The sequence below is a fragment of the Oryctolagus cuniculus genome, chromosome 14, assembly GCF_964237555.1.
Source record: "Oryctolagus cuniculus chromosome 14, mOryCun1.1, whole genome shotgun sequence".
In the NCBI taxonomy this organism is placed as follows: Eukaryota; Metazoa; Chordata; class Mammalia; order Lagomorpha; family Leporidae; genus Oryctolagus; species Oryctolagus cuniculus.
The window spans coordinates 24,287,273-24,314,751 of NC_091445.1; the positions used below are offsets into that span (position 1 = coordinate 24,287,273).

Sequence of the window (27,479 nt, forward strand, 5' to 3'; positions counted from 1 at the left end):
GGTGCCAGAATTGTGGCACAGCAGATAAAGCTGCCACCTGTGACACTGGCATCCCATATGGATGTTGGTTCTATTGCTGGCTGTTCCACTTCTGATCCACCTCTCTGTTAATGGCCTGAGAAAAACAGTGGAAGAGGACCCAAGACTTTGGGACCCTGTCACACAAGTGGGAGACCCAGATGAGTTCCTGGCTGCTGGATTTGGCCTGGCCCAGTACTGGCCGTTTTAACCACCTGGGGAGTTAATCAGCTGATGGAAGTTCTCTCTCTTGCAGTGTGTGTGTGTGTGTGTGTTTGTGTGTGTAAAACCTTGAATTTCAAAATAAATAAATAAATATTAAAAAATAAAAAATGAAAGCAAAATGTTTTTATAAAGTTCTCTATTTAAAGAAAATATGATTGTTATGCTGAAAATCTTAAGAATCTATAAAAAGGGGCAGGCGCTGTGGTGCAGCAGGTTAAAGCCCTGGCCTGAAGCGCCCGTATCCCATGTGGGTGCTGATTCTAGTCCTGGCTGCTCCTCTTCCGATCCAGCTCTCTGCTATGGTCTGGGAAAGCAGTAGAAGATGGCCCAAGTCCTGGGGCCTCTGCACCAGCGTGCGAGACCCAGAAGAAGCTCCTGGCTCCTGGCTTCAGATCGGCTTAGAGTCGCATTTTCATGAAAAGTGAAAATAAAAACTAGAAGGATAAAAGATTTCCTTATCAATAATAGGGCTTAAACAACAAAATGTAAAATAAAAAAAAAATGATTTTCAAAAACTTTGACTCATACCTGTACAAATGGATAACAAATATTCATACAAGACCTAAGAATTTCAAATTTGGGAAAACTAAGTAAAAAATATTTATGACTTTGAGTTGGGCAAATTTTTTTTAGATAAAAGAGAAATAGCATGATCTGTTTAAAAATAAATTTGACATTATCAAAATTAAAACATTTTATTCTTCAAAGATACTCTTGGAAAAATAAAAAAGACAAGTCAAGTTCTAGAAGAATGAATTTTCAAAAAACATGTATGACAAAAAGCATGTCTAGTATATATAAAGACTTCTGAAAACTCATTCATAAAGAACAAAACTCACTAAAAATAGGTAAAGTACCGGAGTTGTCATATAAGCACATGCATAGATGCTTAGACATTGGTGAAATACAAAATTTTCAAACCATAATAAAATGCTACTTACTTGTGATAGAACTGATAAAATGAAATCTATTTAGCAAAATTAATGTCCGGTAAGAATTTTTACACTGTACATTGCTCATGGAGTGCAAAATTGTACAGAAATTTTAGAACAAAGTTTTACAAAGTTGAACATATGCCTACAATATAAACCACCTTCTCCCATGTTAGGAATTTTTGATAGAAAATGCAATTTGTACTCACCCTTGAACTTTGAGAATAAATACACAATGTGATTTTATACATAAACACTCAAACCTGGTATCTTAGCTCAGGTTGTTAGAAGGGAACATGGCTCAAACAACATTTACTTCTTACAGGTCTGGAAGTTGAGAATTCAAAGAGGAAAGCATCAGAAGATTCAGTGTGTGGAAGGGACCCTTGTCCTGAGAAAGAAGGAGTTCTGTGGGTCCCCTTGAAAACTCACTAATCTCATTCTTAGGGGCGCCACCTTCACCACCTATGCACAGCCTGAAGCTCCCTTCCTAGTACCATCACATTATGCAGGCAGGATTTCAGCATTTTATGGGACACAACCACTCTGTCCACTATACTCATAATGGCTCAAATGCCTTTTCACTTGAGAATAGGTAAGGGCAATGATCACGTCCCTATAAAGAAACACTGCAGAAATAAGAGGAATGGATTACTGGTACAGACTACCACATGGAAGTACCTCAAATGCATTGATCCAAGTGAACAGGAACAGATCAAGCAAACTACACTTTGCATAACTGCATTCATGAGATGCTTTAGAAAAGTCAAAATGATAGAAAATAGGAAGTAGATAAGATGTTGTGAGATGAAAGTTGATAATAGTTTGATAATTTTGATATTTTGGATAGTTTGAATATAAGGGTCATGACAGAATTTGGTGGTTGATGACTCTGTTTTATTTTAAGATGCTTTTATTTATTTATTTTTTTACTTTTATTTAATGGATATAAATTTACAAAGTACAGCTTATGGATTACAATGGCTTCCCCCCCATAACGTCCCTCCAACCCGCAACCCTCCCCTTTACCACTCCCTCTCCCCTTCCATTCAATCAAGATTCATTTTCAATTCTCTTTATATACAGAAGATCAGTTTAGCATACATTAAGTAAAGATTTCAACAGTTTGCTCCCACACAGAAACATAAAGTGAAAAATACTGTTTGAGTACTAGTTATAGCATTAAATCTCAATGTACAGCACACTAAGGACAGAGATCCTACATGAGGAGTAAGTGCACAGTGACTCCTGTTGTTGACTTAACAAATTGACACTCTTGTTTATGGCATCAGTAATCACCTTAGGCTCTTGTCATGAGCTGCCAAGGCTATGGAAGCCCCCTGAGTTCACTGACTCTGATCATATTTAGACAAGGCCATGGTCAAAGTGGAAGTTCTCTCCTCCCTTCAGAGAAAGGTACCTCCTTCTTTGATGACCCATTCTTTTCACTGGGATCTCACTCGCAGAGATCTTTCATTTAGTTTTTTTTTTTTTTTCCCCAGAGTGTCTTGGCTTTCCATGCCTGAAATACTCTCATGGGCTTTTCAGCTGGATCCACATGCCTTAAGGGCTGATTCTGAGGCCAGAGTGCTGTTTAGGACATCTGCCATTCTATGGGTCTGCTGTGTATCTCACTTCCCACATTGGATCATTCTCTCCCTTTTTTATTCTATCAGCTAGTATTTGCAGACACTATTTTTGTTTATGTGATCCCTTTGGTTCTTAGTCCTATCATTATGATCAATTGTGAACAGAAATTGATCACTGGGACTAGTGAGATGGCATTGGTACATGCCACCTTGATGGGATTGAATTGGAATCCCCTGGTATGTTTCTAACTCTACCGTTTGAGGTAAGTCAGCTTGAGCAGGTCCAGAATTGCACATCTCTTCCCTCTCTTATTCCCACTCTTACATTTAACAGCAATCATTTTTCAGTTAAGTTTCAGCACTTAAGAAGAATTGTGTATTGATCACAGTATTCAACCAAAAGTATTAAGTAGAACAAACAAAAAATACTAAGAGGGATAACATATCAAGTTGCTCATCAACAGTCAGGGTGAGGGCTGATCAAGGAAGAGTTACAGAGTGAGAAGAGAAGACAGAGAGAGAGAGAGAGATCTTCTATTTCCTGGTTCATTACTCAAATGGCTACAATGGCCAGTGCTGGGCAATGCAGAAACCAGGAGCCCAAAGATTCATCTGGGTCTCCCACATGGGTGGCAGGGGCCCAAATACTTAGGCAACCTTCTGCTGCTTTTCCTAGGCCATTAGCAGGGAGTGGGATCAGAAGTAGAGCAGCCGGGACACGAACTGACAGTGCCCATATGGGATGCCAGTGTTACAGGTGGCTGCTTTACCCACCATGGCACAATGCTAGCCCCAGTCAATCTGTTTCATATATTAATTTTAGTAATGATTATACAACTACACATGATTTTTTAAATTCCTAGCCTCATATTTTAGAAATGCTAATTTATTGAATTATTAGAAGTCTTCAAAATGCTATGAAAAAATACATGGATTTCACATATGTTTCTCCACAATAAATGTATCTTTTTAATTCTGCAACACTTAAAAAATCTATTTATTGATTTTTATTTTAAGAACACAGAGAACTTGAGAATTTCCCATCCACCAATTCATTCTCAAATGCCTGTAACAGCCAGTGCTGGGCCAGTCCAAATCCAGGACACTGGAACCTATCCATGTCTCCCATGTGGGTGGCACGGGCCCAGGTAATAGAGCCACCATCTGGTGCTTTCCAGGATGTATATTAGCAAGCAGCTGGATAAGAAGCAGAGTAGCCAGGGAATCTGATGCAGGATGCAAATGTTTCAAGCAGCAATTTAACCACTGTGCCCAATGGATGCTCCTCCACAAACTTTTTGAAGTAACCTCATACATGACAATAACAAGGCATCAAAATGGACACACACACAAAGTATATTTGATAGAAGCAGCACTTGGGAAGTTCTAGACACATTCTGAGAACATGTCTGGATGATGGGCCTTAGACACTTTCTGTAAGTGAACTTGCATGACATGACAGGACTTTGGTTGGAGATGGTGCAATGTAGTAAGTGCAGAGTAGCCATATGAGAATTCAAATCCTAGTTCCACTACTTACAATGTGACCTCAGAGAAAGCTGATTTTTCCCTTTTTTCTGTTTCCTCAAATATAGCATGGAGCCAATTACAGTAGAATCTTCTATATAAGACTGTTTTTAGTGTTAAATTGAGTTTTTTTTTAAATATGTTACACAGTGTCAAGTGCATTGCTATTTGTCAAAATGCAGCCAGGGCGCAGTTCCTATCCCTGCACCATGAATTTTGCAGACAAGCTGCCATTCTGTGTTCAGCTTTAATATTTCCACACATAGAATAGTTGCTCCTGAATTCACTGTCAATTGAACACAGCAAGGATAGCTATGTGAGCTGATGGCTGTGTCAATTAACTTGACTGTAGCAATCATGTATCAAATCATGTTGCACACCTTAAATATATCTAATTTTATTTGTCAATTATAACTCAATAAAACTAGGTGGTGGGGGTGGGGGAGAACAGGGCTGGAGGATACAAAATTACAGTTACTGACTGCCCTGGACATTTACCCATGAGCTCCATGAAGGTTTTTTATTTTTATTATTTTTTTTTGACAGGCAGAGTGGACAGTGAGAGAGAGAGAAAGAGAGAAAGGTCTTCCATGAAGGTTTAATACTTTGATTGTAGCATGCTGGGCTTGGATCAGGACATAACTTGCTGAAATCTTTGGACAGAGGGAGTGGGCCTCTGTTGCATACATCACAATTAATGAAGGCTTTAGGTAGTATGAAAGTTGATTAACTGCATGCAATTTAAAACTAACCAATCAAAGGCCAAATATTGATTTTCCCTACCTATGTTGCTTTAGGCAAGTTACTTAATCTCCCTAGCCAGTTCCCTACCTGTATCAACATCTCATCTCCCACATGTGGTTAATATGTACCATACAGTATCACCATAAAGAACTTTCAAAGAGTTCATGGGAAATGGAATTAAAAGATAAGTTTATTTTAGTGTAAAATATTTGGTATCCATGCATTTTTTTCATAATATTAATTTTCCAAGAAGGTTTGGAGATACCTTATAAATGCAACATAAATACAGCTAAAACAGTTTTTTTTAAATGTCAAAAACCTCATGCATTTCACAAGTGTTTGTAAATTTTGTATATGACATTGCTTAGTATATGAGAGGTAAACTAATATTATGGCCTGTTTGAATCTTTGAAGTCCTTATTAATGTGAGCTACTTGTCAATGATATGTTCCCATCTGCTTATCCAGATGAAATTATTCATTTTCTCTCAGTTAAAGCATACCTTCTTTCTCTGTAATTTGTTTGTACATAACAAAGATTAATTAATGCTAATTTCATCTACATTTATGAATACACTTATACATTTATAGTGGTGGGCTAAGCCACCATTTGAGGCATCTCCCTCCATTGGAGTGCCTCGTTTCAGTCTCAAGTCTTCTACTTCAATCCAGCTTCCTACTGTTCTGCATCCTGAGAGATAGCAGATGACAGGAGACTTATATTTGAGTCTCTGTCCCCCAACATGAGATACCTAATGAACTCTTGCTCTTTGCTTCAGCCTGGTCCAGCCCTGGCTTTGGCAGACACTTGTGGAGTGAACCAGTGAATCAAAAATCTAACCCTAGGGGCCAGCGCTGAGTGAACCAGCAGCGGATGACCTCTCTTTCTCTCTGCCTCTGCCTCTCTGTAACTTTGTCTTTCAAATAAGTAAATAAAACCTTTAAAAAAAAAAACAAAACCAAGATCTAAATTCTTTCTCTCTGTCTTTCAAATAAATAAATAAACATTTAAAAATGTGTAGTGCTAATAAACATATATTTGTGAGGTACTTTTGTAATTTCCTAAATTTCACTATTTAAACTCAGAGACACTGAGAGATTTCTTGAACATCAATAACAGACCCAAAGAAATCTTTAATAAACAAAATGTTCTAGCAATGATTTAGATGTTTTGCTATGGATCTTCAAATTTGGCTCATTAGGATAAATATTTGAGTAAAAAATACATAGAAACATACATATTTGTTTCTGGAAGCAGAATCAAGAATTAGCTAAGTAGATGGATTGCAGTAATTATAACAAATGAAAAGTAAGTAGAAAAGAAACCACATTCTGTAACCCAGAGGTGTCATGATTCTTCCAAGATGCATTCACTTAAAATTTTGTTTATTGAGCAAACTTGTCATTAAAATTGCCACTAAGAATTTATGAAATAGTGAAATCCAAATCACAACACTGTTTATATGTTAGGATAAGTGTCTTCCTGTCATTGAAGAATTTGAATAAATTTTGTGAGTCTATCCTGACATAGGAGGCACACAGGGATTTTTTGCTCAAAATCACTAATATATTTTGATCAAATTGCACTAATGCCTTTGAATAATGTGTGTATCCTTGACTATAAATCTAATGGTAGCACTTCTATTCCTCTGTTTTAGTGATATTGCCTGTTTGCAATAGATATTTTTAAGGATTTATTTATTTGTTTATTTGAGAGGCAGAGTTACAAACAGAAAGAGGGAGAGACAGAGAGAGAGGTCTTCCATCCGCTAGTTCACTTTCCAAATGGCCCCAGTGGCCAGAGCTGAGCTGATCTGAAGCCAGGAACCAGAAGCTTCTTTTAGATCTCCCACGTGGATGCAGCAGCCCAAATATTTAGCTCATCTTCCACTGCTTTCCCAGGCCATTAGCAGAGACAGGATTCCAACTGGTATCCATATGGGATGCCGGCACCCTAGACAGATGCTCAACCTACTGCTCCACAGCACCAGCTCCATCATAAGATATTTTAATTAGCTCAAATTACATATGCTAAAAGACACAACAGTATTGTCCTAGTGATTATAAACTACTATAAAATTCATGATTTACTAAGTGTTGAAATAATGTTACTGTTTACACTGAAGGGAGAACTAGTGAGCTATAAGAATAGGAGAGGATCTGGTTGCATAGACAGCCTGTGATTCACACCATAGAAAGATTTCCTTCAAACAGAATACTGGGGGTTACTATGGATAGTAAATTATATGAAGGTGCAGGTATTTCATGAGCTGTCACAACACCTGTTTCACACTTGGTATTCTCGCATATCTCTGCAAGACAGTCTCGTTTAGAATTGATCACAGGGACTGACACTGTGGTGTGGCAGGTAAAACTGCTGTCTGTGGTGCTAGCATCCCATATGGGCACCAGTTCAAGTCCCAGATGCTCCACTTCCGATCCAGTTCTCTGATATGGTCTAGTAGGGCAGTGGAGGATGGTGCAGGTCCTTGGGCCTCTGCATCCATGTGGGAGACCAGAAAGAAGCTCTAGGCTCCTAGCTTCGGATTGGTGCAGCTCCAGCCATTGCAGCCCTCTGGGCAGTAAACTGGCAAATGGAAGACCTCTCCTTCTGCCTCTGAATTTCTGTAAGTCTGCCTTTCAAATAAATAAATAAATCTTTAAATAAAAAAGAATTGATCATAATACACCTAGTCTTCTCTTAGTGTTTTTTGATAGGAAACCTCTGGTGGAAATTTCTGTGTATAAAGCTATACCATCTCTGGACTCTTGGAACATTTTTTTTCCTACGCTTTTCTCTGACTTTAATATTCTATAGATAAACAACACAAAATTAGCAAGCAATCAAATTTTCCTTTCATTTTTTAGGCAATTCAAAAGAATACTGTCTTACTATCATTTCATGTTCTTATAAGAAAGCATTTTATTCTTACAATTGGCATTTTTGAAAAGTAGACCTAGGAGTTATCTTCTTATATCCCAGCACTTATCAGATGCTGTGTGTTATTTGGACATATAAGTGAAAATGCGTAGTGTGGCATTTATATAACCTTAGGAAGAATTTGTCACTTTAGTGAGCACAATCTAGTATGCCACATACTAACAGTGCTATCTGCTTTATAAAAGAAAACATGTTTAGATTGTCTTATGCAATTTCAGGTTTTCCAGTACATTGTCATTATCAGATACAAGAGGTTTGAATTGGAAGTATTTTTATTCAGCCAAATAGAATCCAACTAAATGCAGATGTTTTATACTCCATAAAGTAATTTACAAAATCAGTTAGCAAACGCATTTTCATCAATGTGACAATTCAAGCCATTTCATGGCAGTTGCATTTACCATTCAATTCCCATAAAAACAGTCTACAAAACCACAAATCATTGGTCCTCTAAGGAGTACCTGAAGATGTCAATATTTCACTCAATATGCTCTGTGGATGCTGGACTGCAGGAAGCCAGGGACCCCTGTACTTCAAAGTCTTTGCACATAATAGGATTGTGATTATGTGTGACTATTTTATTGGTGGTGGAAGAGAAAAATTGTGAGGGCCAAAGAAAGATGGAAGTCCACAAGTCTGTAAGAAATAAGCAGATAAATAATTAAAATACTGCATCTGTAGACCCATCCTTTCAATAAACATCTTCTGCTATACTTTACTCTTCCTATGAAATGCCAACAGAATCTTCTATATTTCACCACTCAAAAGTACAGTGTTCAGGCTGGCGCCATGGCACAGTATGTTAATCCTTCGCCTGCGGTGCCAGCATCCCATATGGGTGCCAGTTCTAGTCCCTGCTGCTCGTCTTCCAATCCAGCTCTCTGCTACAGCCTGGGAAAGCTGTAGAAGATGGCCCAAGTGCTTGGGCCCCTGCACCCCATGGGAAACCCGGAAGAAGCTCCTGGTTCCTGGCTTCAGATTGGCACAGCTCCAGCTGTTGCAGAGTGAACCAGCAGATGGAAGACCTTTTTGTCTTCTTCTCACTGTCTGTACTTTAATTCTCAAATAAATAAATAAAATCTTTTTTTATAAAAAAAAAAAAGTGCACTGTTCTTTCCAGGATCATGCTTGACTCAGCACTTTGTATCACTTCATCCTATAAATTACAATTTGCCTGTATTACAAGACTGTAAGACTCTGAGGGTGATCTCAGTGGAAGATATTCCCACAGGGGACTTATTCTCTTAATGACCAATCACATATTCATAAAAATAAAAGCTAAATTAGACAACCATAACCATATTTATGGAGTAACCACTGCTTATAGAATATGATGCTAAGAGAATTGCTATTTTGAAGTGTTTATTATAGAACTGTAAATTGACTGTAGGCAGTTATAAATTATTTTTTTGCCTAGTAATAGGTTATTAAAATACTATTTAAACCCAACTCAGCACATGGTATTCTATTGGCAAGAAATTACTGTTGTGCTTTCACAAAGTGATTACACAGCTCCTGATAATCATCCCTGGAAAATCACATTTCTTTAAAAATTATTTTATTTATTTATTTGAGAAACACAGGGAGAGAGCAGCAGCAGAAGTGACTCAATGCATCCCCTGGCTCACTCCATGCATTCCCAAGGGATTGAAGCTGGGAGCTGAAAATTCAACCCAGATCTCCCACGTGGGTAGCAGGAACCCAACTACTTGAATCATCACAACTGCCTCCCTGGGTATACATCAGTAGAAAGCTAGAATCAAGAGCCAAGGCTGGGAATCAGACCCAGTCACTCTGACATACAGCATAGACATCCTAAATTGGATCTTAAATGCTGGCCAAACACCCACCCAGGATTTCTGTTTATGATGACTTATTGTGTTATATATGATTCTGAGGATTTGAGAAAATTACTTTTTCTACCTAAAAGCTAGTCTGTTAGCTACAATCACCCAAGCACCATACTATACAGCCTATACATCTTTTTTCTCTCTGTAGCTATTTCTTTTAGATTTGATTTTCCATAAGCTATTATGTAGAACTGCGTTTAAGTAAAAGTGTAAGCCTGTCACAAATCTGCACCATGTGCTCTACACGGGATTTCTGAAAATTTCCTCATGAAAACACTTAGTTTAACCTGTGATTATAGCAAGAGAAGTTACCTTTCATCTCCAGTGGGTAAATTATTTGAAGATGATGAGTCATATAATAGTTGTCAATTGCCCAAAGCATCTCCATTATGGGAAACTACTCCAGTACTGTCATTTCATTTGCAAAATATGAAAATGATCCTCTGTGGCTTCTCTATGAAATACCTAAAAGAAGAAAATATGGATGATCAGTAGATAGAAAACTTAAAAGGTTGAATACACAATATTCATACTGAATTTCCCAAGAGTGCCTCCATTTGAAACCATCTGTTAATAGTAAACTGCAACATTCAAACATTTAGTTCCTGGAAATAAAACACTTTAAAAAATATGCTGTCTCCTCATTTAATAAACTACAAATTTTAGAAAACAACAAAATAACATGGTATAGAGAGAGGAAGACACTAATAGTGGTAGAACACAAACCTGATTCAGGACTTCATAGGACTATTTAGAGACTTGATAAATTTTCCCACTTACCCCACACCCTCACCTGTAGTAGGAAGGTATTAAATAGACATGATCAAATGAAAGAGAAACAAAGTGGAGATAAATGAACAGAGCATCTGCACATAAATTCCACTGAAAATCTAGGAATAAAAATGAAAAACATTTCCATCTATATTCTAGAGCAACATTATACCTTCTAGAGACATTTCAGTTGTTTATAATTAACATTTGCTTGTATGCTTATATAGACATAAATTTTTCTCATTATTACTGTATTTTTTTGCCTTGTTAACTCTTGGGACATTATGTGTACTAAAGTAGTTAAGGGGAGAGTAAAAAAAGATTCCAAAATTAAAGTTCATTAACTTAATGAAATAAGAGCTCTGGCAATGGTAAAATATTAAGGAATGAATGATTTGCAAATTTGAGAGGTACCTGTTATGCTACATGAGACAGTGTTAGCCCAGCTGGAAGGTGTTAAAGTAGTTGTACTGTTCCATAAGCATGATTTTCCTATGCAACTTTTTTATATAATTCAGAAAAGAATTAGAGTATTTTCCAGTAAGTTTTAATATTGGGTAGGAGCTTTATTCAAATATGACATTGTACTGATATTGGCTGTTAGGCACATGAGCTTTCTGTCCACTACATATGTTCAAACAAATCTCTTGTTAACACTAAGAGTACATGAATAAACACATGAGTGAGACAGTTTAGATTGCTTCTTAATATATGGTAAAGAGCCCATATGGTTATTAAAATCTGATGGTTAGATAAATCTATTTGCATAGTATTGAAAGGAATCTGGAAAATAGGTATATTCTGCAAAATAAAATGGGATATTTTTATTTTGGCAGGGGAGAGAAAGAGAACAAATGCATAACATTAAATATTTGTGGAACATTTAAATTAAATTATATTTTTTCAAATAGCTTATGATGCATTGAAATAGACGGATTTTCATTCTATCTAACAAATGTAACACTCTTCTGGCAGAAAAATAAACAAAATCAAATATTAGGGGGATTGTTTTCATTTTTGTTTTTGCTTTCTTTTAGTGAGATGTTCAAAGTGCATTCACAGTGAAGTGCTTTTGTGAAAAAATTCCTGTTCTTAAATAAACGTTTAAAAATAAGTTATACTTTGATGTCTTTCAAGATGATAAAATAAAGTTTCCTGTTCTTTCTATAATTATAAGGTATGTTATACCAAAGTGGCAGACAATTCTACAAGTGTTGGTGAGTTAAAACATAAATAAATACTTTGAACCTGCACTACCTACCCTTCCCAGATCATTGGGAAGGATCCATCGTAGTCACTCAGTAACCTGAGCTGATAGAGTTTTCATATTGGCACATCCTTACATGATTTCTAAGGCATGGAAGTAAAACATCATGAGTGTTGTTTTGGTGTTTACCATGGCAGTCTCCTGTCCAAAGCAAGTCAAATAGGAGCACTTAATTTGATGGGAGCCCGTGACTGAAACCTTTTATAATACTCAGATATAGACAGAACCACATCTTGGTGTTATGTTTGGTGAATTGTATGAATTATTTATATATTCTAAAGTATGGGAGATGTATTTTTATTGAACTTTGAAATAACATATAAAGCTACAAGCCAAACCAAAAGCCTGAATTTCAGTGGGATGGGATTTTAATGTGGATTGGAGAAAGCCTGTGAAAATCAGTTTCAAATGTCAGTAAAGGAAACCTCTTTTTCCCTCCCATTGAACAAGAAATAATGTCTAAGTAACTGTGTCCAAGTAGTCTCATGTGTACTTAGTGGTTTCAAGCATTTGCAATATTATATTTTTAGATCATTAGAATGTGGCTTAGTTTGAATGTTGAGCAGGAAGAAAGTGTTTGTATTGGAGAAATCAAATTTTCAATGTTGATATATAACTAAGTCAATGTTTCATTTTATTTTAAATCCCCACTAACTTTTATTTCTCTTCATTGTCTCTAAATCAGGAATCTCCAGATTTGTTCGCAGTGACTTATTTTAAAGTCTGTCTCATATATTCCTATTAAACCAAGGTGACATTTTCAGTAGCGCCCTCTGGACTGTTTAGTTTTCTTTCGTGACCCTTCTTTCAACCATACTTGTTTAATCCAGGTTTCATTTTAGTCATGTCCATAAAGACATTATAAGCAATATTTTCTCTTCTCATTCTGGTTCTCTTGTTAACAGTTCTATCTGCCTCACACAAATATCTTACTTGTCATCTATTAAATGCTTTTGATGTTGCCCATCACTGCCATCATTCTATTTCTTTATTCTTCTCTTCTAATTTGCGCCTTGACTTCTGATGTTTGTATTAATAGAAAACTTCTTTAGTAGAAAACATAACTTGAATTTTCTCCATTGTGTTGCTTCCTACATAGAGAAATTGTGTGTTGCACTCTATGGAAGAATTGTTTTCCCAATATTACCATTATGGAATTATTACCTAGATGATAACAAAAGCACCATGATAGATTACTTATTAGTTCCTCCCATTAAAAATATCCCTACTGTTCAATACAGGCAAAATGGTACGGCAGGTTAAACCATAGCCTTTGATACCTACATCCCATATAACTGCCTTTTCAAGTCCCAGTTGCTCTGCTTCTGATCTAGCTCCCTGCTAATGCACCTGGGAAAGCAGTGAAAGATGGACCAACTTCTTGGGTCCCTGCACCCATGCAAAAGACCTATATGGAGTTCCAGGCTCTTGGCTTCATCCTGGCTTAGCCCCATTCATTAAAGCCATTTCAGCGAATGAACCAGTGAACGGAAGATCTCTTTTTCTCCCTCTTTTCTGAAACTCTGCCTTTCAAATAGTAAGTCTTAAAAAAATAAAAATAAATAATAATCCTTTGCTCATATCATACAAAGAGCTAGGCAACAATACAAAAGTATGTCATCGGGTTTCTGAAATTGGGATAATTAGTTTTTCTGTATTACTCTTTATGGTTGCTGGTACACAAAAGGAACGAGGGATCCCTGACAGAACCTCAGCTGGAAAGGTTTTGAATGAGTCTCGATAGAAAGATTAAGATTTGGTAACACCTAACTATACATTCAAGGTATTTGGAAATGTATTTCTTCTTCCAAAGGTAATTCAACAGAGGAAGGAGGTACCTAAAGGAAGCACTCCCGATAATCATGGTTCTCTTGTATCATCTGGGTATGAGTGAAGGATATTCCTATCAAATAACTGTATAATCTGTTATTGGGAAAATAATATCAGGGAAAGCTAAAAAAGATGTTAAGTTGATCTTTCTATGAAAAAACAGAAAGCAGAGGGTTACATGGATCATATAGAGAACTGGAGAGGGACTCCTTGACCAACACAGCCAACTCTTCCCATTGTGTATGGGAAGTAAATGAAACTTCAAATTTTAAACATGTAGATATTTAATACCTTATTGTACTAGTTTTCTGGGGCTAACATAACTAAACGCCACATAATGATTTAAACAATGAATATGTGTTAGCTCATGGTCATGGAGACTACAGGTTTAAGATGAACCTGCATCAGTGTTGGGCCCTTCTGAATTTGTTCCCAGGACCTCCCCTCCTTTGCTGGTGGTTTGCTGTCATGGTTGAAGTTCTATGGCTTCTGCTGCATCACTGCATCTTTGCTTTATTCTTCACGTATCCATGTCCAAACTGACCCTTTTGATGAGGACCCCCGTCCTGTTATGGGCCCTAGGCCAGTGTGGCCTCATCTTAGCTAATTAGATCTGCAGTGCTTCTATTCCCAAATAAGGTCACGCTCCGTGGTACTGAGAGTTATAACTTCAAGCGAGTTTTGATGTCACAATTCTACCCATAAACTAGTCAATGACACTACTTCTATTTTAGATACCAACTTAAATCAAGATTTAGCCTTGTTTCAAAATCAAAGTATTATTAGAATGTCATAGTAAACTTTCAAAATTACCTATCCTTAATGCCCTAGAAACTCTTGTTTAATTGATTTTCAATGGAAATTTTGTGTTTACATTCTTTTAAAACTCACAATATTATTCTTAAATGCAGAAAAAATTTAGGATAAAGCAATCAAGAGATTTGCTTGATTAAATCCTTTAATACCAAATCATCTAATAGATTAGAATTAACAACTTGTTGCCTCAAATCCAATGCTATTTTCCAAAGTTTGGAAGCTTTCATTTAATCTGCATCATATTTTCTATTGAAAGCCACTATTGCATCTGGTATAAATTGAATTTTAAATTCCTTTCGCTTTTAATCTTCCTGCAAATTCTATTGACTTTATTGCTTTATCTCATTGACTTTCATTTTACTGTTTTTGTGCAAGAGTGTTATTCAAGAGATTCAGTGGCTGATAGAACGAAGACTCATCCTTCAGAATAGAAACCAGACTGATTAGAAGAGAAATGGCTGCAGTGGCATGTGCTGACTGAATGACAAGCTTGTGAATGCATTTGTTCTACCTGAGACTGACTTAGGTTTCTCTAATTACCCATTCATTGATTTGTGAGGGAAAATGTCACTGCTGAGCCACCCAACCCAGCATGATAAGATTTGATAGTTTCTGTCCTAAATCATACAACATGATTCTAAAGAAATTATATTTTCAAAAAAATCATGCTTGCATAATTGAATATTGTAGGGAAATCCAATTATGAAAAGAGAAGTTTTGGTCAAAATAGACAATTTTTAAATGGATGAAGCAGACCCTCACCTCTCACAAAACTCCATTATAAATTCTTCTCTACACACACTGCATAATGCAGTGGCCAGGAGGACTGAATGACAAAGGAGGAAGGGGACCCCAGATGACATTACAGCTCTATCTTCATGTACACTGTTCAAAATGACTTCAATTTCCTTGGTTTTCATTTATATAAATCAAGGGACAATTCCAGTTACTCTTGATAAAGATTTTAGGTAAATCACACAGGCAGGAGCAGTCTTAAAAACTATGAAATGTGTTCAGCTTTTCTCTTATATTCATGAGCAACATTCTTTTTATTTTACTACATCATGAAGATATATTAAAACAATTTCCTAATAAGTTGTATCTGAATGATGTACGTGGTGGCATAAGGCCAACAGATTTTGAGGAACTAAATTTTGTTGAGAAAATGATTATTCCCTGACCATGAAACCTCTTCAGACTGTTCAACATTAAAATTGAGCAATCTTTCTTTAAAATAGCTATCAAGAGTAAGGGAAAGTGAAATAATATATCCTCCACCAACTCTCCGGGAAAAATAGATCTACTTTGTCTATCAATTCAGCACCAGGGAATAGTTTCATGTTATTTCCACTACAGCAATCTGTCACAAAGATCATCAAATCTGAAAGAACTTAGCAAAAAAAAAAAAAAAAAAAAAAAAAAAAAACATGAAACTAGGTTTCTCACTGAAGGCTAAAAATGTATTATCATGGACCTAAGAGTAAGGAAACTTTCTCTCTCCTGAAAGGTATCATGGTGGATTGATGACATCCAATGCTGGAGAAAATTTAATTTTTTATTGCTTGATATGCCTGCATCTTGAACAAATTACTTACATGCAATTCTGTTTTCCCAAATCTTCAACTAGCATGTATAGAGCATTGCAAAATCATTACATATTTTTCAGTAAATTACTTATGTTAACATGGAAAATGACTTGTATCAGCCAGTTCTAATTCAGAATATCCATGTATTGGGTACTTAAATAGCAGATACTTGTTTCTCACATTTCTGGAGGATGGAAATTCCAGGTCAATGTGACAGCATGATTAAGATCTTGGTGAAGAACCCCTTCCTGGCTTACAGATGGTCATCTTCTCAAAGCATGCTGACATGACAACAAAAGAAAGAGAGAAAGCAAGCTTTCTTGTGATTCATGTTGTAAGAGCATTAGTCTCATTCGTGATGACTTCAACCTTATGATATAATCATTTCCCAAAGGCCCTACATCTTATTACCATCACTATGGGGGTTTGGACTCCAACATTTGAATTTCATGTTCATTGTATACCATAATCCTTATAAGGTAACACTAAGTTTCTATTTCTTCATTTATGTTTTTTTTAACTGTTATTTAATGAATATAAATTTCCAAAGTACAGCTTATGGATTACAATGGCTTCCCCCCCCCATAACTTCCCTCCCGCGCACAACCCTCCCCTTTCCCACTACCTCTCCCCTTCCATTCACATCAAGATTCATTTTCAATTCTCATTATATACAGAAGATCAGTTTAGTATATATTAAGTAAAGATTTCAACAGTTTGCACCCACATAGAAACACAAAGTGTAAAATACTGTTTGAGTACTAGTTATAGCATTAAATCACAATGTACAGCACATTAAGGACAGAGATCCTACATGAGGAGTAAGTGCACAGTGACTCCTGTTGTTGACTTAACAAATTGACACTCTTGTTTATGGCATCAGTAATCATCCTAGGCTCTTGTCATGAGTTGCCAAGGCTATGGAAACCTTTTGAGTTCACCAACTCTGATCATATTTAGACAAAGTCGTAGTCAGAGTGGAAGTTCTCTCCTCCCTTCAGAGAAAGGTACCTCCTTCTTTGAAGACCTGTTCTTTCCACCGGGATATCACTCTTCATATATGTTTTATTTCAGAAATAATAACTATAAGTAAAATTTCTGACTTTAGCAGGTGGATGGGTGATTTTCTCCCTATAGCTGTTATATAATTCCTGTCAAAGTACTCACAGTGCTCAACTCTGCATTATGATATATGAAAGGTGATGTTGATTACACTTCAATTTTTGCTTTTCTCACAAAACACTGCCCCTGTGGTAACAAAGTTGAAATAAATTGCTATTAAAATCAGTTTGAATTTTTAGTGTCTGGGCCTTAGCATCAGGTAAATCCCAGGTACCATATAAAAGTTATCTTCCGTTGTGCACTGAACTTTCTTGGGCTATCTTTGGGTGAGCAATACCTCCTTTTCTATTTGTTGAAACAAATGGAAGAATATTCATGTAGGAAAACTTCTCCTCTGCTAAATCTCTAGGAATTTAAAGTTTTGCTCTTCTTCATTGGTATTCAGTATCATATAATACCCCTCTTTTTTTCTACCCCAGTTTTTAGAGCCTGGTATCAACCGAAGACCTTGTTCTCTTGCTTGTTGGAGAAGTTGTTATACACAGTGGTGATCCTATTACATAAACTTGTGAAAACAAAATATGAATGTCTTTTCCTAATTCTATGCTCAATGACTTTAGTTTCATGACTTGGAATTGGCCGTGGAGGAAGGGTTTTCATTAGATATGCTCGCAAAGAGTGAAAATCAGTTATGGAAAGCTAGAATGCCTGTGGGGATTCAAGAATAGCAAACTTGGTTGGGAGTTTTATCCTCTAGCTTTCCCCAACAGCTTAGGATATTATGAATATCCTTTTATTGCATCAGCTGTAATTTTTAGTATATCCAAAAATAAACTTTGGGAAGGTATATTACTTTGTTAAAATATACATGTAATAAGTATTTTCATTATGCTACACAATGCAAAATTATACTACATGTTTACAATTCTGCGCTTCTAGATTTTATATGGGACTCTGATACCATTTTCAATTTTAAGAAATTGCTAGCCAATATTGATCCTGTTAGTCCAGGAACTATACTTCGGGAACTCCTGACATAAGATAATTCTGTAAAAAAAAAAAAAAACTGTGAATTCCCTAGCAAGCTGGAGTTCCTATCTGCTTTCTTGTCCCAGATCTCACATTACCTTTTTAATTTTATTTCAACTTCTTGTGTAATATTAATTTAAAAAAATTCTAAGCAGAGTCACAACTAGGTGTACTATAAAAACTACATAGGACTTTACATGAAATCTCTGTCTCTACTTGTTTAAAGTAATGAGAATTCGCAGGTTCCTGCTCCCTCGCACTCAGTCACTAAAGTTGTCACCATACAGCATCTCCTTGAATGGTTTTTCAGTCTGCTCACTTAGAAAAGAACAAACCTTTCATAAGCCTGAGCTGAGAATGTTGGTAATTACTTAAAGCTGGAGGAGTTCTCCTTGTAAAATGTCTTTACTAAAAGACTTTCCTTCATAACAAAGTCAAGATTACTATCCCTTGACTTGGATAGGCATTACAACTAGATCAACTTACTTGATCAAGAAAGATACACACTATTTTAGTTATTGGTCTTGGAGAATGTGCTAATCCTGTCACTGCATTTAAAGTAAAATAATGCATTTTAGCCTAGAGACCTCTGTTTACCATTTTTCATCATTATAATTATTTCAAATTTTCACCAGAGTGGAATAGATGTTTTTAAATGTAGCTCTTAAACATGTGCCTTAAAATTTACATAAACTCAGTTATACAGTGTCAATTGAGCACTTGCTATATACAAAATATTGAGAGAGATAAATGAAAAGATCAATAAAGATCAATGAGAGACTATTTCCTGTGTTGAAAATGTCTATGAAGGGATATAATTAATATGTAAATAATGATATAATTTAATAAGTAAGTTGATGCATAAATAATAATGATTAACAGATTTTTTAAATATTTACATACCAGGGAGATCTAAGGAGAGGAGAAACACCACAGGAAGAGAAAATCATGCCAGTTACCCTGAGGCTCTAGTAATGGGCAGAGATCCTAAAAGGCAGCAGGATTTCCAAAGGTGGGCAAAGATAAGGACATTTAAGTCAGAAGACAGAGCATAAGCAAAAGCAGAAAGTAACAAAAACCTGAACTGTTCAGGATGGCAGGCACTTCAATTTGTCTGTGATACACAGAGGAGAAATAGAAGGTGAAACAAAGGAGAAAATTTGTCTATTTGTCTTAAATCTGTCTTGGGATAAGTAGTAAGTTTTGAATAGGAAAAGATTTATTCTGAGATAAAGTATGAATTGTTAAATTCAGCAGTGAGCTTTGAATTATGTGGAAATACGGTAGAGGCACAAAAAAAGATCATCTTTAGTAGTAGCTATAAAAGAGAAATTAGAAATCCACTACCGTATATATGGAATATATTTATGAAATATAAACTTCATGACATAAAATCTGACTTTCAATATATTACAGAAGTATATGCAATTATAAATATTACAGTTAGGAAAAATGCTTGTCAAAACAAAGTAGATAATTTGGTGTTTCTCTGTGTATCTGATACATAGTAGAAATATTGAAATATGCACACCAGAGACATGAATTTGGCATTTGGCATTTGGCAGTCCCAGCTCCGCTTCCTGCCATGGACACCCTGGGAGGTAGCAGGCAATTGTTGCTGTGGATTCATTCTGAGAGGAGAAGCGCAGTGGAGGCAAGAGGTGCAGAGTCACAATACAGACAGAGGGGGTCAGGTGAAAGTGGGTTAGAGGTGAGCAGCTTGCAGACTTGTTTATTTCAGTTAGTGCTGCAGCTTATATAGCCGAGGCAGCCAATCCGATCAAGGGGCAGTTCATTCTGTAACCAATCACTGTTTGTTGCTAGGCTCCTTTGCCAGTTGGTTCTGCCACTGTTTCCTGAGTAACTGATGCTTGCTCACCAGTGCCATCTTGGCAAGGCCTTCTCATTCCACCATAGGCAGTGGCTCAAATACTTTGGCCCTGACATTCATATAGAAGACTTGGATTGAGGTCTTGGTTACTGACTTCAGACTGGCCCAGCTCAAACCACTGCAGGCATGTGGGGAGCTTACCAATGAACATGAAATTTCTCTCTCTTTCTCCCTCTCTCTCCCTTCCCCCTATTCTCAAATAAATAAATAAAACTTGCAAATATGCATGTCAAAATATTAACACGGGGTACATTCTCCAAGAGATTTATTTGTCTTTATTTCTAAATTTTTTAGGGGACGGTGGTTGCCAGATTGGATTTTGTGGGTTCTTTTCCTTAACATAGTATAGAAATAAAAAGCAGCAAACAATTTGCAGAAAAGAAGCTAATATTTTATTTGGTTTACAAAGTGACAGCAAAGTATCTGGTCCTCGAGGAGACCAGACAGAGTGCCTAAATGGACCACTGGCTTTCAGGAAGTACCCCGGGTTTTTTAAGGCATCACTGTTTTTCATTGTCTCATTCTATGGGGGTGCCCAGAGGACAAGGGGTTCACATACTGTATTTTGATTGACTTGGGGCTCATGGAAAGAGTGGGGGTCTCTTGGAGACAGCCCAATTCCCTTTAGGGGCTCAGCCCCCTCCTCTGTTAGACCTGGATGGAAGAGTGCAACTTACTTGAAGCTGTGGTTAAAACCACAGGCTCACACATAGTGAATAGGAAGCTATCGTTGGGGAGATGCCAACAGGTGGAAACAAGGTTTTTAACCACAAATCACAACCGGCTTGCACAAAACTTGAAACCTGCTTGTCCAGGACACTCTACCTAAATCTGAGGGGTCCACAGACCCCAGCCTCACAAGACAGCCTCAGCTGTTAATATTATTTAAGTCATTTTCATAATTTTATAACTCCATTTCTTGCTGAAATCCAGTTTGGGCACTTTTCCCAGGTAATATTTTTATAATATTGTGGAAAATAGCAAATGTTCCTTTTGACACAAACTTGAAAAAATTAGGTTAAGGGTGTTAAAATATGCTATAGTTTGCAAGATTCTTTATTTTTTTTTACAAATTGAATGTTTTGCAATGTCCTTAATGTTTTATTTTAGTTGACTACCATATAAAAGTAATATTATTACATTCAGATGCCAAAAAGAAGCTTTTATATGTCATTGGAATTTACTGGCTTATAATGGAAAATTACAAAAGACAAAACACTGTAAATTACTTATAGTTGTGATTTTTACTGGCATGATGGTGGTCCTATTCTCACTTTATTTATTTTTTCTGTATTTCCCAGCATTCTCTTAAAAATCTTCAGGCATACATTTCTTTGATGCCGGAAAAAAATTTGAGTGCTTATGTTAAGTATTAATATGATAATATGATTAATATGATAAGTACTTGTATTATATTTCCAGTCCTTTAAATTATAACAAAGTTATATTACATTTCAATGGCTATAAACTTAAGGCTGTAAATTGTGTTGCTTAAATTATTTCACATATATAAACAATTTATTCATTCACTATATGAAAAAATTAAAGTAAGCAAATACACAAACATAGAACAGAACTGCTGGTGTGGATTGAGTGTGGGCTGGCTACAGAAACTGGATAATACACACTGCCTGTCTTGGAGAACCTTACAATATGGGAGGATCTCACATTTACGGCAAAAATGAAAAAATCATTCTAGTGTGTGTTTAATAGAGAAATGTACAAAATTCTATGCTAAAATAGGATAAGAAATGCCTAGTCTTAGCAAATTAGGAAATAATATCTCAGAGAACAGAATATTTGAACTGAATATTGAAAGTTGAGATGATAATTGAAAGGAGAAGGGAATTTCAAGTTAAACACTGAATGAAAGAAGGCAAATACGCAGGCGAGGCACTGAAGAATATGACAGACACACAGAAGGAGATATACACCATCACCAGGGTATGTTGTAGAAGGGTAGAGGCAGAAAATAAGGTAATTATTACAGATAACAAAGTCCAGTATGCCAAACTAATTGAGCATATCCTGAGGTCACAGGACATGCATGTTTCATGCCTGACATTTGGTGCAGTGGTTAAGATGCTACTTGGGATAACTACATCCCATATATGTGATACGTCCAGGTTCAAATCTTAGCTTAGCTCCCAATTGCAAAATTCTATTATTGTGCACCCTCGGAGGCAGCAGGTGATGAATCAAGTATTTGGGTTCTGGCCTCCAATGTGAGGAACACAAATTAAGTTTCAGATTTTTGGCTTAGCTGGGCCCAAACCCAGCTGTTGTGGGCATTTAGAACATGAACCAGCAGATGGAAGATCCCTTTCTGTATATCTTTGTGTCTCTCCCCATTTCTTTTCTGTGCCTTTCAAATATAAATAAATAAGATGTTTTGAGCAAAAAGTATTTATATCCATATTCCAGAAACATACTTTGATAGCAATGTAAACTAATGGACTAATGGTAGATAAGAGGAGAGATTAATTTCAAAGAATACAATTAATAATACGTTTCTGAATTAATCACCATAAGATATGTTGAATGTTTCTGACCAGGTAACTCTTCAGTTGACTTTGTGTTATTAGGTATATAATTGCAATGTCTCTAGGGTTGTGCAATCTTAATCATACTACCAATCTCATGCATAGATGATGTCTGAACATAAATGAAAGAAAAGTGCTCCAATTTCTCTGTTGTTTGGGTGCCACATTTTCTTCTTAGAAATCTGTTCCAGGCCAGCGCTATGGCTCACTAGGCTAATCTTCCACCTGCGGAGCCGGCATCCCGGGTTCTAGTCCCGGTCAGGGTGCTGGATTCTGTCCCGGTTGCTCCTCTTCCAGTCCAGCTCTCTGCTGTGGTCCAGCAGTACAGTGGAGGATGGCCCAGGTCCTTGGGCCCTGCACCCGCGTGGGAGACCAGGAGGAAGCACCTGGCTCCTGGCTTCGGATCCGTGCAAAGCGCCGGCTGTAGCGGCCATTGGAGGGTGAACCAACAGAAGGAAGACCTTTCTCTCTGTCTCTCTCACTATCTAACGCTGCCTGTCAAAAAAAAAAAAAAAAAAGGCAAGAAAGAAATCCATTCCAAGTACCAACTGTACCTGCAGGGTAAGACTACTGAGGTGAGTGTTCAGAGACCATTTACTCGGGGTTACTAAAATGAACAATTTTCTTTCTATTAATTATTTTTTTCTTTTGCACTGGTACTCAAAACACTTTATTTGTCATCTGGTATAAAATAGACTTTTTTTACTTTTTTTAAGGATTCCCATTGTTTTTATTTTATTTCATGAACTTTATATTTGAAACTTTGACATTTTGCTTGTGATACACAAAGCTACTCTTTAGAGACTCAAACAATAAAAAAAGAAGTTAGTAGAACTAGAACACAATGAAAAACGTCTTTTTCAAGATCTTTTCTCTGCTGTGACCTGCAGAACCCCCCATTCAGGAACTGTGTTTTCCTTATTGGGACCTTTCTGTGGCATTAACCTTTCTTTGAGATCATTCTAGTTTACAGACTTTCTATATTCCTCAGAGAAGGCTGAGAGTAAGAATTAAACACACCTTATTATATCTCAGTGACATTGATATTCTAGAACAAATGGTGTCCTTTATTTGTGTCCCTAAGGATTGCTACTGCCAGTAAACCTCTGTGACTCATTCCTCCCTTAAAACACCATAGCACTCACCTGATTTTGTATTCAATTGCCTCTGATTTTTACAATTAAGGTGAATTTAAATTAGACTCTGGGGAGTTTTTGGACAAAAAGATTGGATAAAAATCTGTCATCTTTGCAGTTACGATAAAAAAAAAAAAAAACAAGCTTTCTAGATCTATCCAGAAAAAATGACTCTGTGATCCAGTTCCATACATGGTTATGGTTGAACTCCTTAATTAACACACAATTATTCTTAGGTGTTTAAAATTAACTGAAAAGTAATCCCTGTTAAAAATAAGAGTGGGAATAAGAGGGAGGCACATGGTCACTCAGACTTACCCATAATGGTAGTGCTGGAAACATGCCAAAGGATTCCAATTCAGTCCGATCTAGGTGGCATGTACCAATGCCATCTCACTAGTCAAAGTGATCAATTTCAGTTCATAATTGATCATAATGATAGGATTAAAGGGTTAAAGGATTCACATAAACAAGACCAGTCTCTGCTAATAATAACTGATAGAATTAAAAAGGAGACAACGATCCAATAAGAGAAGCGGGATGCAGCAGACTCACAGAATGGCAGATGACCTAGACAGCACTCTGGCCTCAGAATCAGCCCTTAAGGCATTCAGATCCGGCTAAAAAGCCCATGAGAGTATTTCAGGCATGGAAAGACAAGACACTGTGGCAAAAAAAAACAAAAAAAAAACAAAAAAAAATGACCTAAATAAAAAAATCTCTGTGAGAACCCAGTGGAAAGAATGGGCCATCAAAGAAGGAGGTACCTTTCTCTGAAAGGAGGAAAGAACTTCCACTTTGACTATGGCTTTGTCTAAATAAGATCGGAGTTTGTGAACTCATGAGGCTTCCATAGCCTTGGAAACTCATGACAAGAGCCTCGGGTGATTACTGACATCATAAATAAGAGTGTCAAGTGTTAAATCAGCAACAGGAGGCCGATGCTGCGGCTCACTAGGCTAATTCTCTGCTTGCGGTGCCAGCATTCTGGGTTCTAGTCCCAGTTGGGGCGCCGGATTCTGTCCCAGTTGCTCCTCTTCCAGTCCAGCTCTCTGCTGTGGCCCAGGAAGGCAGTGGAGGATGGCCCAAGTCCTTGGTCCTACACCCTCATGAGAGATCAGGAGGAAAAACCCAGCTCCTGGCTTCAGATCAGTGCAGTGCGCCAGCCGTGGTGGCCATTTGGGGGATGAATCAATGGAAGGAAGACCTCTCTCTCTGTCTAACTCTCCCTTTCAAAACAAAAAAATCAGCAACAGGAGTCACTGTGCAGTAACTCTCCATGTAGGATCTCTTTCCTTAATGTGTTGTACTATGCAATTTAATGGTAAAACTACTACTCAAACAGTACTCTATACTTTGTGTGTTTGTGTGGGTGCAGTCTGTTGAAATCTTTGTTTAGTATATACTAAGTTGATCTTCTGTATATAAATATAATTGAAAGTGAATCTTTTTTTTGTCAGGCAGAGTTAGACAATGAGAGAGAGAGAGACAGAGAGAAAAGTCTTCCTTCCCGTTGGTTCACCCCCCAAAATGGCCGCTACGGCTGGTGCTCTGTGGCCAGCATGCTGTACCGATCTGAAGCCAGGAGCCAGGTGCTTCCTCCTGGTCTCCCATGAGGGTGTAGGACTCAAGGACTTGGGACACCCTCCACTGCCCTCCCGAGCCACAGCAGAGAGCTGGACTGGAAGAAGTGCAACCGGGACAGAATCCAGTGCCCCATCTGGGACTAGAACGCAGGGTGCTGGTGCTGCAGGTAGAAGATTAGCCAAGTGAGCCATGGCGCCAACGTTGAAAGTGAATTTTGATGAAGAATGGAATGGGAGAGGGGAAAAGCCGCTATAATCCAAAAGTTGTTTTTTTGAAATTTATATTTATTACATAAAAGTTGAAAAAAATTGAAAAAATAAATAAAGAATCATACCATTTAAAGGTATATTTAATTAAAAATGTTCTTGGGTCACTTTCTGAAACCCACTTCTGATAATTTGATTCTTTTAGGTTGGGAGACTAGGCTTTGTCTCTAGCTTCATGAAATATGAAACATAGTAATTACAATAATCACTTCTCAGATGGTTGCCTGCATAATCACACATATCTGCAAGTAATCTCGTGTTTTTGTAAAAATAACATATACCCACACTTATACTCAACCTTGTCATCATTTTCAGTAGGCTAATGATGGATGATAAGCAATTTTGCATGATTTTAAAATAAGTTTGAGAACACACATTCACCAACATATGAAAATAACATATCGTGAAATAAATTATCATACTGTATGTATTATATACTTTATTTATCCCATAGAATCAAAACCTTTCTTAATTTTTAACAAGGCTTACATTATGTTGTTAGTTAATCAACAGAAATTTGGTATTGAAACATTTCTATCTTACCTGTTATGCAATCATCTCCCATTTTTGCCAAGGCAGATTAAGACATAATTTATTCTCCTAAACTGACAAAATTTTCAGTTAATTTGCAAATATCAACTTTCTGAAATGGGATTTCTGATAAGCTAGATCAAATAAAAAGTGTAGTAATTCATAACCATGTAGGATTGTATACCTCTGCAATTCTATCCAACTATGAATACCTTCTTGTACTTTAAAAAGCCATGCATTAAATTTCCATGATTCTAGATTTTGAGACTCTCTAAATGAAATTTCATATAAAACTGAGATTAGTCCAACATTACATATTTTGGAACGTTACATGATATGCAATTAGGCATATAATTCAGATATGCATTGGAAGGTATAAAATTAAATAAATAGTATAGTATAGACCTGAGGCAAACATTTGCCATATTTTAGATGTTCTAGCTCAAGATGTATTTGGTAAAAGACAATAAGGTGTCCTTCAAATTGCATAAACCAAATATTCAGGCATTTAATTCAAGCAATCAATACATAACTCTATGTATCTTCAACTATATAACCTTTTGTTCTATATTTAAAAAAAAAAAAGAACTTTCAGAATTGTTGGTGAGCAATTCAAAGAAAAGAGGAAGAACTAAAACTTTGGACTGTGAATTAGATTCTTCATCTACCTCTGGCTCTGGCACAACTAATGAATGGAATTTTCTGTAAGTCATGAGACCCCCATGTATTTTCACATTTCCAACATCAGAATATAGGAAGTTGGCATAAAACATCTTTAAAATTCTTTCCAGAATTATATTCCATTATTATATTTTCTACCCTCAGGCTAAATTAAATTGAAAAGATTCTAAACTCTCTATAATGCATGGTACATTTGCTGTTGGAGAGGTATGATCAGGAGAGAGTCTTAGGGAGGGTTGGGCTAGGGATAATTGAAGAAGCATCACATAAATGATCCCTGTTGCATGAATCACATAGATCTGCTTGCACATTGCTTTCCCCAACATTTTTCCAAACTAGTTTTTAAAATAAACAGCTAACCAACTAACTGCGTTAAATGAGCATTGGAAGATTCAAAGGTGGGAGAATGTGTCCATGTTGAAGATTTATCCCCCTCTTGCCTTCTATGTGATTTTAATTTTAGTTCCAGATAGACCTGGAGTTTCAGGGCAGAGAAGCTGTGGTTTCAGATATTAGGCAGTTAACATTTGGCAGGGGCAGAGAGCTGACATCAAAATCATATGAAAACCAAATGGACCTTGAAAGTTATCATCTTCTAATCACAATGGGAAATGGTTTTATGGACACTCTTCTAGTGTGTTCGGCCTTCTGGAGTGAT

The 27,479-nt window shown here is 36.7% G+C and overlaps 1 long non-coding RNA gene across 2 annotated transcripts in view; it reads right to left on the minus strand.

Moving 5' to 3' along the window:
- Positions 1-7,734: 7,734 nt before the first annotated feature.
- Positions 7,735-27,479, minus strand: part of LOC127492772 (uncharacterized) — a 357,154-nt gene continuing 337,409 nt past the window's right edge. Inside the window, exons 1-3 of one of the 2 annotated variants that reach the window (XR_011382121.1) lie at positions 16,276-16,407; positions 10,138-10,290; positions 7,735-8,611 (exon numbers count right to left, since the gene is read on the minus strand). This is a non-coding gene — a long non-coding RNA (uncharacterized lncRNA). Of the gene's footprint in view, positions 8,612-10,137; positions 10,291-16,275; positions 16,408-27,479 lie in introns of those variants that run through there. The other variant, XR_007922528.2, reaches the window with a different exon arrangement.